The sequence below is a fragment of the Callithrix jacchus genome, chromosome 20 (assembly GCF_049354715.1).
Source record: "Callithrix jacchus isolate 240 chromosome 20, calJac240_pri, whole genome shotgun sequence".
Classification (NCBI taxonomy): Eukaryota; Metazoa; Chordata; class Mammalia; order Primates; family Cebidae; genus Callithrix; species Callithrix jacchus.
The window spans coordinates 6,662,660-6,675,623 of NC_133521.1; positions in this window are offsets into that span (position 1 = coordinate 6,662,660).

A 12,964-nucleotide genomic window follows, 5' to 3' on the forward strand; every position below is an offset into this window, starting at 1 on the left:
GACTCTCCCCCAGCATTAATTCTTCCTGTCCTGTAGCTGCCTTGATTCCAGGAGAGAGGAGAAAGAATGCAGAAGGGCTCAGGATGCCTCCTTTCCTCTCCTCCCTGTGTTACCATAGCATCCCGTTTCCTTGGTTACCAGCGGCCAAGGAAAGGACACTGGGTAAGTGCAGGATTTTGATGGAGCTCTCTAAAGAGAGATGTCAGCAAGGACCTTGTCTCTTTTTAAAGAACATACATTCTGAGAGGTTGCTCAAGAATGGAGGTGGGGAGAGAATGGGGCAGTTCCCTATGAAGTTGGAATTTAGAAATTTCATCATCTCACTTGACAGAAATGAAGCACTTAAAAGACAACTCTGAGAAATCAAAGCCTGGGAGGCCCTAACCAGCTTTGCACATTGCTGGAGATTTAGAATGGGCAGAACGACCGATATGCTAATTAAGAAATGATTTCTGTAAATGCTCACTTCTTCTGCAAATGGCTCCTAGCTTGGATTAGCTCAGTAACTCTGGCCTGCTACTTTCCCCTGATAAGTAAGCATCCTTGGGTACTGTATGGTTGTGGAGGACATGCCATTTCTGCTGTGAGCATCTGGCATCAGCCTTGAACTTTCCCCAGAAGCCACATGAGACCTATGAAATCTCTCCAGGGATCCTTTGGGTGTTTTGTGGGTTTTTGTCATTGTTTTTTTATTTGTTTGACAACTAAATGATGTTAAAGACAGCAGCCTTCAATTCCACTCATTTAAAAGGGTTAATCATGATGTTGTTTCCCCCATAAGTTTGTCCTGACTTCTCCACTCAAGTTAGGCACCTTCCTGAAGAACTCAAAGAGCTCCATGAATGTTTCATCATTTACTACATTGTTTACTAATTAGATTATCACTAGTCTATTTCCTCCACCTGATTTAGAAGTTTTCTCATTTTTATGACTTTTACTTCAAAGTGTTTTATTTTTGGAAAAAGAGATAATGCATAAATGTGGTTTAAAATAATCAGATCATTGAGACTTAGGAATTCTCTAAAAAGAAAAAAATACAATTAGATCAATAGCAAGGAGTATACAATGAAAAGACTTTTCAATCTGGAGACCCTCATTCCCTGTCTTCCACCCCCTGCCCAGGGGCAACCACGTTTCAACTTCTAATGCATTTTTCTAAAGGGTTAATGCAGAAATTAGTCATTTTTCTGCTCCCCGTCCTACTCTTCCTTCAGCCTCTATCTTCTTTCTTCCCTCTTTCTGTAACACAAATGATACAATATGACACCTTATTTTCGCATTACTTTTAACAAAATTAATCTATGTTGAAAATCTTTTTTATATCAGTAGGTATAAAACTGTCTCATCTTTTAAAACTGTAGCATAGGATTCTACTGCATGGGTCTCCCTCTTTTTCCATCCTGGGTTTCCAAAGGCCCCCAGTACAGAGCCTAGAGTATACTAGATGATCAATAAAACTTTATCAAATAAATTAATGCATGAAAATTCTCCATGCCTATAGAGATTTTATTTACAGCATCAGAAATATGGAAAGACCAACTGTGTGAGAAACATTTTCCCCCCCCAAAAGTGAGATATATATGTTATTTGGCCAGGGTGGTGGGAAGGAATACCAGTGGAACTGCTAGGGAAAGTGAAGAAAGATCAAAAGGGCCATAAATGGAACTGGACATAAGAGCCAAGCTTTCTGGGACTTTTATTTGTATTTATTTATTTGATGGCAGGTGGCCTCTCAGCTGGTGTTCTGTGGATACTGTTCATTCTTTAAAAGGGATGGCCTTTTGAAGTATGGGGCCTGGATTTGTTCCTTCTTTCTGTATTTTGGGGCTGGGGGCAATGTGACAGTCCTCTTTGGCTCTCGTCCCTGGCTGACCGCTAGCTCTGTGCAGCTGTCAGGTTCAACATGAGGCTGGGCTCCCTGGAAAACGGTGTGGGGTATTTCAACAGGCCTCACACTCAGGGTCCCCTGTAGGTGTTCCAGGTGCATGCAGCTCCTGGAAATGGAGCTCCCTTCTCCCACTTTCTCTCAGTGCTAAAGCTAATGGTTTAGGGTAATCCATGTGCGCTGTCAGTTTCCCTCTTAGAGTCTCCCAAGTTTAATCCTCACCCGAGCCTGCAATTATTATGTGCCCACTTTAAAGCAATCATAGATATCCAGACAGCTTGATGGAGGCTGTGCTTACTGCAGGAGGTGGCAGAAGCATGTGGTGTAGGAACTCAAATGAAGACTCAATCTAAATATGTACATATATAGATATATATGCATATAGATACATGTATATATAGATATATAAGGGTAGTTTTATATTATAAAGTTATTTATATTACATATATTATAATATATATCTGTGTATGATATATAAATATATAGTATATGTGGAATTTATAATATAAAATGTCATAATTTATATTAAACATATTAATCTCTATATTACATATGTTAATATATAATATAATATATGTATTTATATATAATGCAAATTAATATATAGATGAATATGTATACATTATATAACCTATATATTATAGGTTTTTTGAGATAGGGTCTTGCTGTGTTGCCCAGGCTGGAGCCCAATGACATGGTCTTGGCTCACTGCAACCTCTGCCTCCTGGATTCAAGTGATCCTCCCACCTCAGCCTCCTGAGCAACTGGGACTACAGGCATGTGCCACCATGCCTAGCTAAGTTTTTTTTTTTGAACTTTTTTTGATAGAAACTGGGTCTCCCTGTGTTGCCCAGGCTGGTCTCGAACTCCTGAGCTCAGTCGATCCTCCTGCCTCAGCCTCCCACAATGCTGGGATGACAGGCATGTGCCACCATTCCCAGCCTGAACACTCGATATTAGCGGTGCCTTGAGAGTTGATGGAATAGGAAGGGTCTTGAAGAGCTGAGGTGCCAGTTGCCCTACCAACTCTGTTCCCACGGCTGAGGTCCCACAGCTCAACAGACCTCCTTATCAAGGGACCAAAACCAGCTCCTGCTTAGGTGTAGTGGGTTTCAGTGCCTTGCCAGCCCATGGAATTCAAACAAGATATTTGCCTTCTCCTACAAGAACCAGGGGCACCTCACCCTCTTGACACTGCAAAGGCTACCTGTCACAGTCCCTAGTTACTCATTCATTTCTTGAGTGCAGCCCTGTGTGCTATGCGGTGCCCTCTTCCTCTGGGCTGTGTGTCTATGTGACTAACAAACCACTGTGGATCATCTGTCTAGCGCTGGGTGTTGTGCGTTCAGCCTTGCCCATATCTCTAGGGTAGGAATTCCGCACCGATGAGGCTTAGAACAAATGAAACCTTGTCCTGAACTCTTCCATAAATCAGTGTCACCTGGGACTGTGTGAAAAGAGAATTTACTACCAGAGAGATTCAGCTGGTCTAGGTTGGAGCCCGGGAATCTGGATTTAACAAGCTCAGGTGATTCTCACTCAGGTGATGGAGGGCCCCATGAGTTCCATATCCCCTTTTTGCAGTCTGAGTGTGGATGAAGAGGCCTGAGCTATCGTGTTCACCAGGAAAGGGCAGGAAATACTACATTCCACTCTTCTTGAGTGACCTCCTGTTTTCCTGCTATATATATATCTTCCCCTCTTGCACCTATAAACACAGATACAGGCTCACCAGTCCCGGTGGCATTGGCTCTGAGGGCTGGGGATGGTGGAGCATTCATGAGCTTGTCCATTTCAAATTATCCTGGAAGGTTGAGCCATGGGGATCCCACTGAGCATGGAGCTCGAGGAGCTGCATGAGGGGATGGAAGTGGGAGTGTAGGGAGGTATGAGACACAACTGAGTTTGAAGTGTCCACTTTTTTTTGAAGCTCAGAAGCTACCTTGCTTGGCAGGGCAAAGTGAGAAGCAGAACACCTCTCTTTCTAAACTCTATTAGTAGGTTGAGTCTAAATTTATAGGGAGTCAGAGAAAAATTCGACACAGCTTAGTAACTGGGCCCATATATGCATTTGCTCATTCATTTCCCATATATTTATAAAGTCTTCATGTTTTTTGGGGAATCACTGTGTCAGGTGCTGGGTAAACTGTGGTGTATAAGGCTAGGCATGGTAGCTCACACCTGTAGCCCTAATGCTTTGTGAGGCTGAGATGGCAGGATTGCTTACCCCAGGAACCTGAGAACAGTCTGACCAACATAGCAAGACCCTGTCTCTACAAAAATATAAAACTGTAGCTGGGCATGGTAGCATGCACCTATAGTTTCAGATACTCAGGAGGCTGAGGCAGGAGGATCATTTGAGCCCAGGAGTTGGAGGCTGCAGTGAGCTGTGATTGCACCACTGTACTTCAGCCTGGGAGACAGAGCAACACTCTGTCTCTAAAACACACACACACACACACACACACACACACACACACACACACACACAGAGTGGTGAATTTCAGCCTGGGAGACAGAGCAACACCCTGTCTCTAAAACACACACACACACACACACACACACACACACACACAGTGGTGAATAAAAGAGACACGGATTTTGCCCTGATGGGCTTACAGATTGGTGGAACAAAACATCAAACAGAACCAAATGGAACATACTGTTGACTGATTCATGTGCTATGAAGAAAAAGGTGCTATGGGTGTATGAAATCTTACTAGTTAGGATTCTTTCGTTTGCAGGCAGTGGAAACTCAACACAAAATAGTCCAAGTAGAGGAGAGGAACTGGTTCGGGTAATTGGAAAGACAGGCAGTGGGTCCAAGGAGACACCACCCTCCATTTTCCTGCCTTTCCTCTGGCAGGCTTCTCCTCTCAGGCATTTCCCAGACACCGGGGTTTCTATCATGGCTATTGATATGTTCTTACAGCTTGACAGCCAAGGAGAAGCAGGGAACTTAGATCTGTGAAAATCCCTTTGTGAAAATCCCTGGAGAGGACTTTGACCATTCAGCAGTCACTCACCCAATCTATGACCAAGGGGTGTGGGTAGAGAAAACTGAGGTTGAAATCTCCACCTCAGCCACAGGGACTGGGGAAGACAGACGTCTTTGGAGACACGGCAGTGGAAAGTGGGAGAGGCAGTGCTGCGCACCGATAAAGACTATATTCGCCACACAGAGGAATCTCGTTTGGATTTGGGTTTTGAGTGTGGGAAAAGCCTCTCTTAGGAAGTGCTATTCAGACAGAGTTCCCTCCCCCCGACTCCTGAGGACGCATAGATGTGTTAGAGGCATGAACAAGGGAGGGGACAGTGCATATGAACACGTCTCCAATATCTGCAAATCTTTTAGGGAAAGGGATGTGCAAAGAGGGTTTCTAAATAATGGCATGTCCAGTCAGCAGCTGTTGAGCTACTCAAGGGAAGCTCACCTTCCTGAGTGGGTTCCTCCTTCCCCAGCGAGGCGAGTGTCCTCTGTGACTGCTTCCGATGACGGCAACTTCAACATCGCCTGGGGACTGGAGCTGGGGCGTCTCCATCTTGGATTCATACTCCCTTTAACATTTATGAAAAACTGAAAGGATATATACAATATACAGTGTTTATCTCAGGAAAAATTAGATAAGCAAAAAACAAAACAAAAACTAAATCTCACTTTCCACTGGGAACATTTTAACATATAGCCTTCAATTTCGTTTTCCTTTCTTCTCCTCACCTCTCCTCTCTTCTCTTTTCTTTCCTTTTCTCTGTCTCCATTTACATACATACTGATATATATCTACACACATGCATGTCTATACATATATATACATGTATATGTGTGTTTATATATATACATATAAAATGGACTTACAATTACAAATTGTTCTGAAATCTGAATGACATTTTATATAAGTAAATATCGCATTATACCATCTTTTAAAATGTCTCCATAAGCTTATGAGGAATATTGGTCCATAGTTTTATGTTCTTGTAATACCTTCATTAAGTCATGGTATCACAGTTATACCAATCTCACAAAATGAGTTGGGAAATAGTATTTCTCCTCTATTTTCTTCGAGAGTTTATGTAGGATTGGTCAAATTTCTTCCTTGTAAGTTTGATAAAACTTACCAGTGAAGGGCTTGGATTTTTCTTTGCAGGAAAGTATTAAAATGCAATTTCTTTAATAGATATGAGATTATTCTGATTTTCTATTTCTTTTTCTGTGAATTTTGATAATTTTTGTCTTTGAAGGAATTTGTCCACTTCATCTATATGCTTTTGAATTTATTGGCATAAAGCTGTCTACAATATTTTCTCGTTACCTTTTTAATTTCTGTAGGATCTATAGCAGCGTCTCTTCTGTCACGCTTGGCTGGTTAGATGTTCACCTCCACCCTGCTCTCCCTAATCTCTCTTCCTATTAGTCTGGCTATAGATTTATCAATTGCATTTGTCTTTCCGAATAACTAGCTGTTGGTTCTCTTGATTTTTAGATCTTTCTTTTTTTCTAACATCAACATTTAAAAGTACAAATTTCTCTCTAAGTCTTACTTTAGCTACATGACACACATTTTGATATGTCGTGCTTTTGTACCATAATTTAGTTTAAATACACCTTCGGACTTCCCTTATTTTATTCATTTGTATGTGCTTTAAAACTATTTTGTTTAGTTTCCAAATATCTGGGCATTTTCCAAATATTTACTTGTTGATGATTTTTAACTTCATTTAATATAGTCAAAATACAGACACTGTATGATTTAATCCACTTTAATTTATGGAGAATCTTCTTTTCAATGGCCCAGACTATGCTCTATCTTGGTAAATGTTTAAAATAAAATTTTCGGCACTTTGAGACGCTGAGGCAGCCAGATGACTTGAGGTCAGGAGGTCGAAACCAGCCTGGCTAACATGGTGAAACCCCATCTGTACTTAAAATTCAAAAAATTAGCCAGGTGTGGAGGTGGAGGTTGCAGTGAGCTAAGATTGCACTATGGCACTCCAGCCTGGGCAACAGAGTGAGATTCTGCCAAAAAAAACTAGTAAGATAATGTGTATTCTGCAAATGTTGGTTGTAGGGTTCTGTAAGTGTCAGTCAGTCAAGTTGGTTGAGAGTGTTCTTCAAGTGTTTTGTATCTTTACAGATTTTCTATCTACTTCTTCCATCAATTACTGAGAAAGAAGTGTTAAAATTTCCAACTGTAATTGTGGATTTGTCTTTTTCACCTTTCGTTTCTGTCAGTTTTTGCTTCATAGATTTGAAGTTCTGTTACTGGGTGCAACTGCATTTAGGGCAGTTATGGCGGGCATTGATTGCTGTGATCATAAAGCAAACCTTTCGAGGCAGTGGAAATGTTTCACATCTTGATGAGTGTGGAGTACAGATCTACACACAGTGTGTGCATTTGTCAGCACTCATAGAACAGGTGGTCCTGGGGTGGGAGCTGTTCTGTGTGACGGAGGAGCAGGAGGAAGCCTCCGAGGCTGAAGTGCAGTGAGGGAGAGAGAGAGACCAGAGAAGAGCAGCCAGAGACTCTATCCCTTGTAGGCCAGAGGGAGGAGTTATAGAGTCTCTGGTGCTATCATGGGAACTCTGGAGGGAGATGAGGCAGGACACTCATGTGTCCAATGGACCAAACTGACTGTCGAGTTTCCATTGCTTCTTCTAATGTCTCTTTGTTATATTCTTAACAATTGGCCATGCCAATCCAATACCTTAGAAATCATTAAAAATGCAGCACTAATGGAGACTGTTCCCAGGAGCAGCCTTTCTCCTTGCCTCTCTTCTACCCTTCCCACTGATGCTATGGTCCAGAGGCAGGGTCACAGTGGCCACGGCCAGTTCTATCTTGGGAGCTTTTTTGAGGATGCAGGAATCATTCAATGAGCATCTCCCCTGTGTGCAGCCAGCCATTCAATGAGCATCTCCCCTGTGTGCAGCCCGTGGGCAAACAAGGCTGGATGTTCAGGCCTCTGCCCACTTCCTAGAGGGAGTTTGGTCCAGTTACGGAGTTAAGACTTGCCTGAAATTGGCCCAGTGTGATGGCTCATGCCTGTTATCCCAGCACTTTGGGAGGCCAAAGCGGGCTGATCACCTGAGGTAAGGAGCTGGAGGCCAGCCTGGCAAACATGATGAAGCCCTGTCTCTACTAAAAATACAAAAATTAACCAGGCGTGGTGGTGCATAATCCCAGCTACTGGGGAGGCTGAGGCAGGAGAATCACTTGAACCTGGGAAGTGGAGGTTGCAGTGAGTGAGATTGAGCCATTGCACTCCAAACTGGGTGACAGAGCCAGACTTTGTCTCAAAAAAAAAAAGACTTGTCTAAAATTATTAGCAAGTGGCATAAGGCAAGATCAAAATTCAATAATAGATTGGATGGCTACAGTGTACAGGAGTTCAGAGCCTTGATGACAGAGCTGATTTGGGTTTCAGAGTTCCAGCAGAGACCCTGATAGAAGATCCCCAAATCCAGTCCAGTTCTACCAAGCCTGCTGGGAGAAAACAGACACTCTAGAGTAAACCCAGTGTGGCAGCAGCTACCTCACCTGGAGCTGTGTCTGCCCTGCACGCTCGCACACACACACACCCTGCCTCTTTTATACCTGTGATCCTGGCAGGCAGGATAAGTTCATAGCTGAACATTAGTAACCTGACCTTTAAATGTCTGCAGGTAAATAGCAATGATCCTGGGAGTGGGAGAGGGAGCCCTCAGCTGGAATCGCACGGTCCCTGAGGACTGACCCTGCAAGTCACAGCCTGATTTCAGCATGTTCAGAAAGCCCTTCTCTGAAGCAATCAACCAGCCCAGTAAGCCAATCAGCATTTATTGAGCACCTGCTGCTTGCTTGGTGACACAGGCCTGATGTGTGTCTTCAAAGAGCTCACAGCCTATTAGGAAGGGCAGCATGTACAGGGAACAATTAGGTGACAGCAGGATGGTGAAGAGTGTGGCTCCGGACCCAGGAAGTCCTGCGTCAGACCTTCCAGACCTCATTTACTTATGAGCTGTGGAAACCAAAATAACTTCCCCTTTCTGCTTTAGTTTCTCATCTATAAAACAAGCACGATTGTAAAATCTTTCCCTCCCTCTCTCCCTCCTTCCCTCCCTTCCTCCCTTCCTTCCTCCTTCCCCTCTTTCTTTCTTTTCCTTCCTTCCTTCCTTTTTTTTCTTTTCTTTTTCTCTTTCTCTTCTTTTTTGAGATGGAGTTTCACTCTTGATGCCCAGGCTGGAGTGCAGTGGCACAATCTTGGCTCACTGCAACCTCTGCCTCTCTGGTTCAAGCAATTCTCCTGCCTCAGCCTCCCAAGTAGCTGGTGCATGCTAATCACGCCCAGCTAACTTTGTATTCTTATTAGAGATGGGGTTTCATCATGTTGGCCAGGCTGGTCTTGAGCTTCTGACCTCAGGTGCTCTGCCCACTTGGGTCTCCCAAAGTGCTGGAATTACAAGCGTGAAGCACCATGTCTGGCCAAAATCTCTCTTTTGGGTTGCTGTGAGGAAGAAGCACAAGTTCTGGAAAATTGTATGCACTCCACAAATGTTAGCCTTTTAAAAATATAACTATCATCCGTATTATCATACTTAGATTGTCAATAATAATAGTGTTTCTTTCCATTTTTAAAAAATAGTATTGCTTATAACTGTTATCCACATTTTCATACTTATCTAGATTATCTGTAATTATTGTTATCTTAGATTGGGTTAGGAGGAAACTATTGATCTGAAGTTACTTGCAAGTCTAGAGCTCTGTGGGCTGGAGCCCCTAGAGGAAGCTTCACCGAGGAGGAGTGGTCTGAGCTGGCCCTGAAGGGTGGTCAGGGATTGGATAATCAGAGCTGATATAGTTTGGATGTGTGTCCCCACCCAAATCTTGTATTGACATGTATTGTCCAGTATTGGAGGTGGGGCCTGATGAGAGGTGATTGGACCATGGGGGTGGATTTCTCATGACAGATTTAGCAACATCCCTCTTGGTGCTGTCCTGGTGACAGTGAGTGAGTTGAGGTGAGTTCTGGTTGTTTAAGTGTGTGGCTCCTCCCCTCGCTTCTGCCTTCACCATGTGACCTGTCTACTCCTCCTTCACCTTCGCTATGATTGTAAGATTCCTGAGGCCTCCCCAGAAGATGAGCAGATGCTAGCATTGTGCTTCCTGTACAGTCTGCAAACTGTGAGCCAGTTAGACCTTTTTTATTTATAAATTATGAAGTTTCAGGCATTTCTTTACAGCACTGTGAGAACCAACTAATACAGGACCCAAGAATTGAGGAGAGATGTCTGGGTACAGCAGAGGCAGCAGCTAGATACTGGCAGGTATGCCGTGAAGGGCACTCATCCAAAAGGCAACTTCAGGTCTTTCCAGCTTCAACTCAGACCCCAACCTTCTCTGGGCCACCAGGCTTCACTATCTTGAGAACTTCTTGAGATCAGGGTCTAGATCTTGATCATCTTAGGCTCTCCAGGACCCAGCACAGGCCTGGGCAGCACCGAATGCTGGACTCTAAAGCAGCAGGACCCTGCTTCCCACCCTCTCCCCACCAGAGTCCCTAAAAGAAAAAGGGTGGAAAAATAGGTCTGCACCATGGAGAGCCTGCAATGGAATTGTGGGAAAGTGAAGGATTCCAGTTGGATCCTGCAGAGCCTCGTGCTTGGCTGGGAGCTGAGGGATTCCAGGCCCTGTGCTGGTAGAGGCATGACCCCGTCATGCACTGGCTCTCTACTTAAACAAGAACTGCTAAAGAGGACCAGCCCTCCCCTCATCTCTATAGAGGTCCTCAGGTGTAGGAAAGAGAGAAGTGATGGAAGGAAGTGAACCACCCAGCAGCATGGGACCCAGGGCCCTCCTGCATTTCCAGGGACCCCTGTAGACCTGCTAAGGTCTCCCCAAGATCGGGTCCCTCTTTTCTGTTTTAACTTAGCACCACCTCCAGCTCCAGCTTCAACTTCCAAGGCAGCCTTTCCAGAGTTCAGCCAGCCCATTTCAACTCTTTGCTGCCTGCACCCTCGCCCACCCCTGGACACCTTTCTTGCATGAAATTCTGAGGTAGAATAGAATTGGTGTTCCTGCTGTGCTGAGACTTCACTCCTAACCTCAGGCATCTGATTCTCTCTTCCACCTCTGGGAGAACCTGTCCCATAATCACCTGTACCTGGAAGGTGTTCAGCACATAATTTAGCAATATAGCTGGATTGTACAACTCAGAACCATGAGCCTGCTTGAGGATCAAAGCCTAAGCCACAGAAACTGTGAGATAAGAAATGATTTTGTTTAAAGCTACTATGTTTGGGCCAATTTGTTACACAGCACTGGCTGACTGCTGCATCAAGTCAAGGCATAGGAAACAAGTCACAGCTGGAGATCAGAATGTGATCTCCAGCCTTTCCATCTCTGGAAAAAGGAGAAACAGGAAAGTGGTAGCTACCCAGAAGACATGATGAGAACCCCCATGGTCACTGGGGAGAAGGCTTTGATCTGAGCAAGGTGTTCAGAGTGGATGATTACCAGGTTGCCTGTCATTGGGATAGAGCACAGGTAGCTGGTTACAGGACACATTCACTGTAGATGAATTTTTCTTTGCTTTCAATGTTTGAAAGTTGCCATGATTTAGGATGCAGATTTCATATAAAAATTTAGATTTCCATCTTTTATTGCAAAATTAGATTTAGTGACATTGCACTGGTATGCTGGCACTCCAACATGGCAGGGTCTTGTTATAGGAACAGGTAACTTGTCAAATTAGTCATATGGGGAGATTTGGATATTTACAAAGATATGGGTTTAGGGTTAAGACCAAGGCATGGTGCAGCACCCTACAAAGAAACAGCAGGGAATGATTACCAACCCTAGGGCTGAAGGGGCAAAGGAGGGAGCAGTTACAGCAGGCCAGAAAGTGGTGCTTGGAGAGGGCTCCCTGATAGCAGATGGGCACTCGACAGAGTCACAGTCAACCCCGGCAACCTGGCAGGAAAGAAGCTGGAGGAATAAACATCTTGACTCACTCTCTTCCCACACTCTGAATCTCCTGCCAGGGCCTCGCCTAGCTGAGCCAGTGTTGTCCAATAGAACTTTCTGTGATGATGGAGTGCACATCTGTACCATCTAAACCACGGTGCCTTGCCAATTGTGGCTACTGAGCACTTGGGATGTGGTTAGTGTGAGAGGAATTAACGTATAAATATTATTTAATTTTAAGTAATTTAAAATTAAATGTACATAGCTATATGTGGTTAGTGGCTGCATTTTGTACAGCACAGGCTGAGCTATCTGAAACCAGAAGTTAACGACGCCCTTAGATGCAGTCCACAAAAACTGACCTCCCAGGCATGGAACAGAGTTGTGGGGCTGGAGGGGTGAGCAAAGGTGTCCCACAGCTACATCTGGCTGCAGCTGAGTCTGACAATGCAGCACATGCTGCTTTGCCACAGTTCCCACCCAGGTGAGGGTCACTTATGAATATGACCTTTCTGGCTCCTGTTGGGACCCTCACAGTTGATGAATAATGTTATGGGCTGCACTGTGTCTCCCAAATCCATATGCTGAAGTCCTACCAACTAGTGTCTCAGAATGTGACCTTATTTGAAGATAGGGTGTTTCAGAGGCAATCAAGTTAATAAGAGGTCATTAGGATGGTCTGTAATTCAGTATGACTCCTGTCCTTATAAAAGGGTGCCTTTTATTAATCCATTTTCATACTGCTAGGAAGAAATGCTGGAGACTGGGTAATTAATGAAGAAAAAGCAGTTTAATGGACTCACAATCATGGCGGAAGGTGAAGGAGGAGCAAAGGCATGTTTTACATGATGGCAGGCAAGAGAGCATGAGCAGGGGAACTGCTCCTTATAAAACCATCAGATCTCGTGAGAGGTACTAGTTATCACAGGAGCAGCACAGGAAAACTTGCCTCCTTGATTCAATTACCTCCCACAGGGTTTCTCTCATAGCATGCAGAGATTATGGGAGCTACCATCCAAGATGAGATTTGGGTGAGACACAGCCTAACCATATCGGGGAAATTTGGAGACAGACATGCATAGAGAGAAAACAATGTGAGGAGACACAGGGAGAAGGTGGCCATCCACAGACTAAGGAG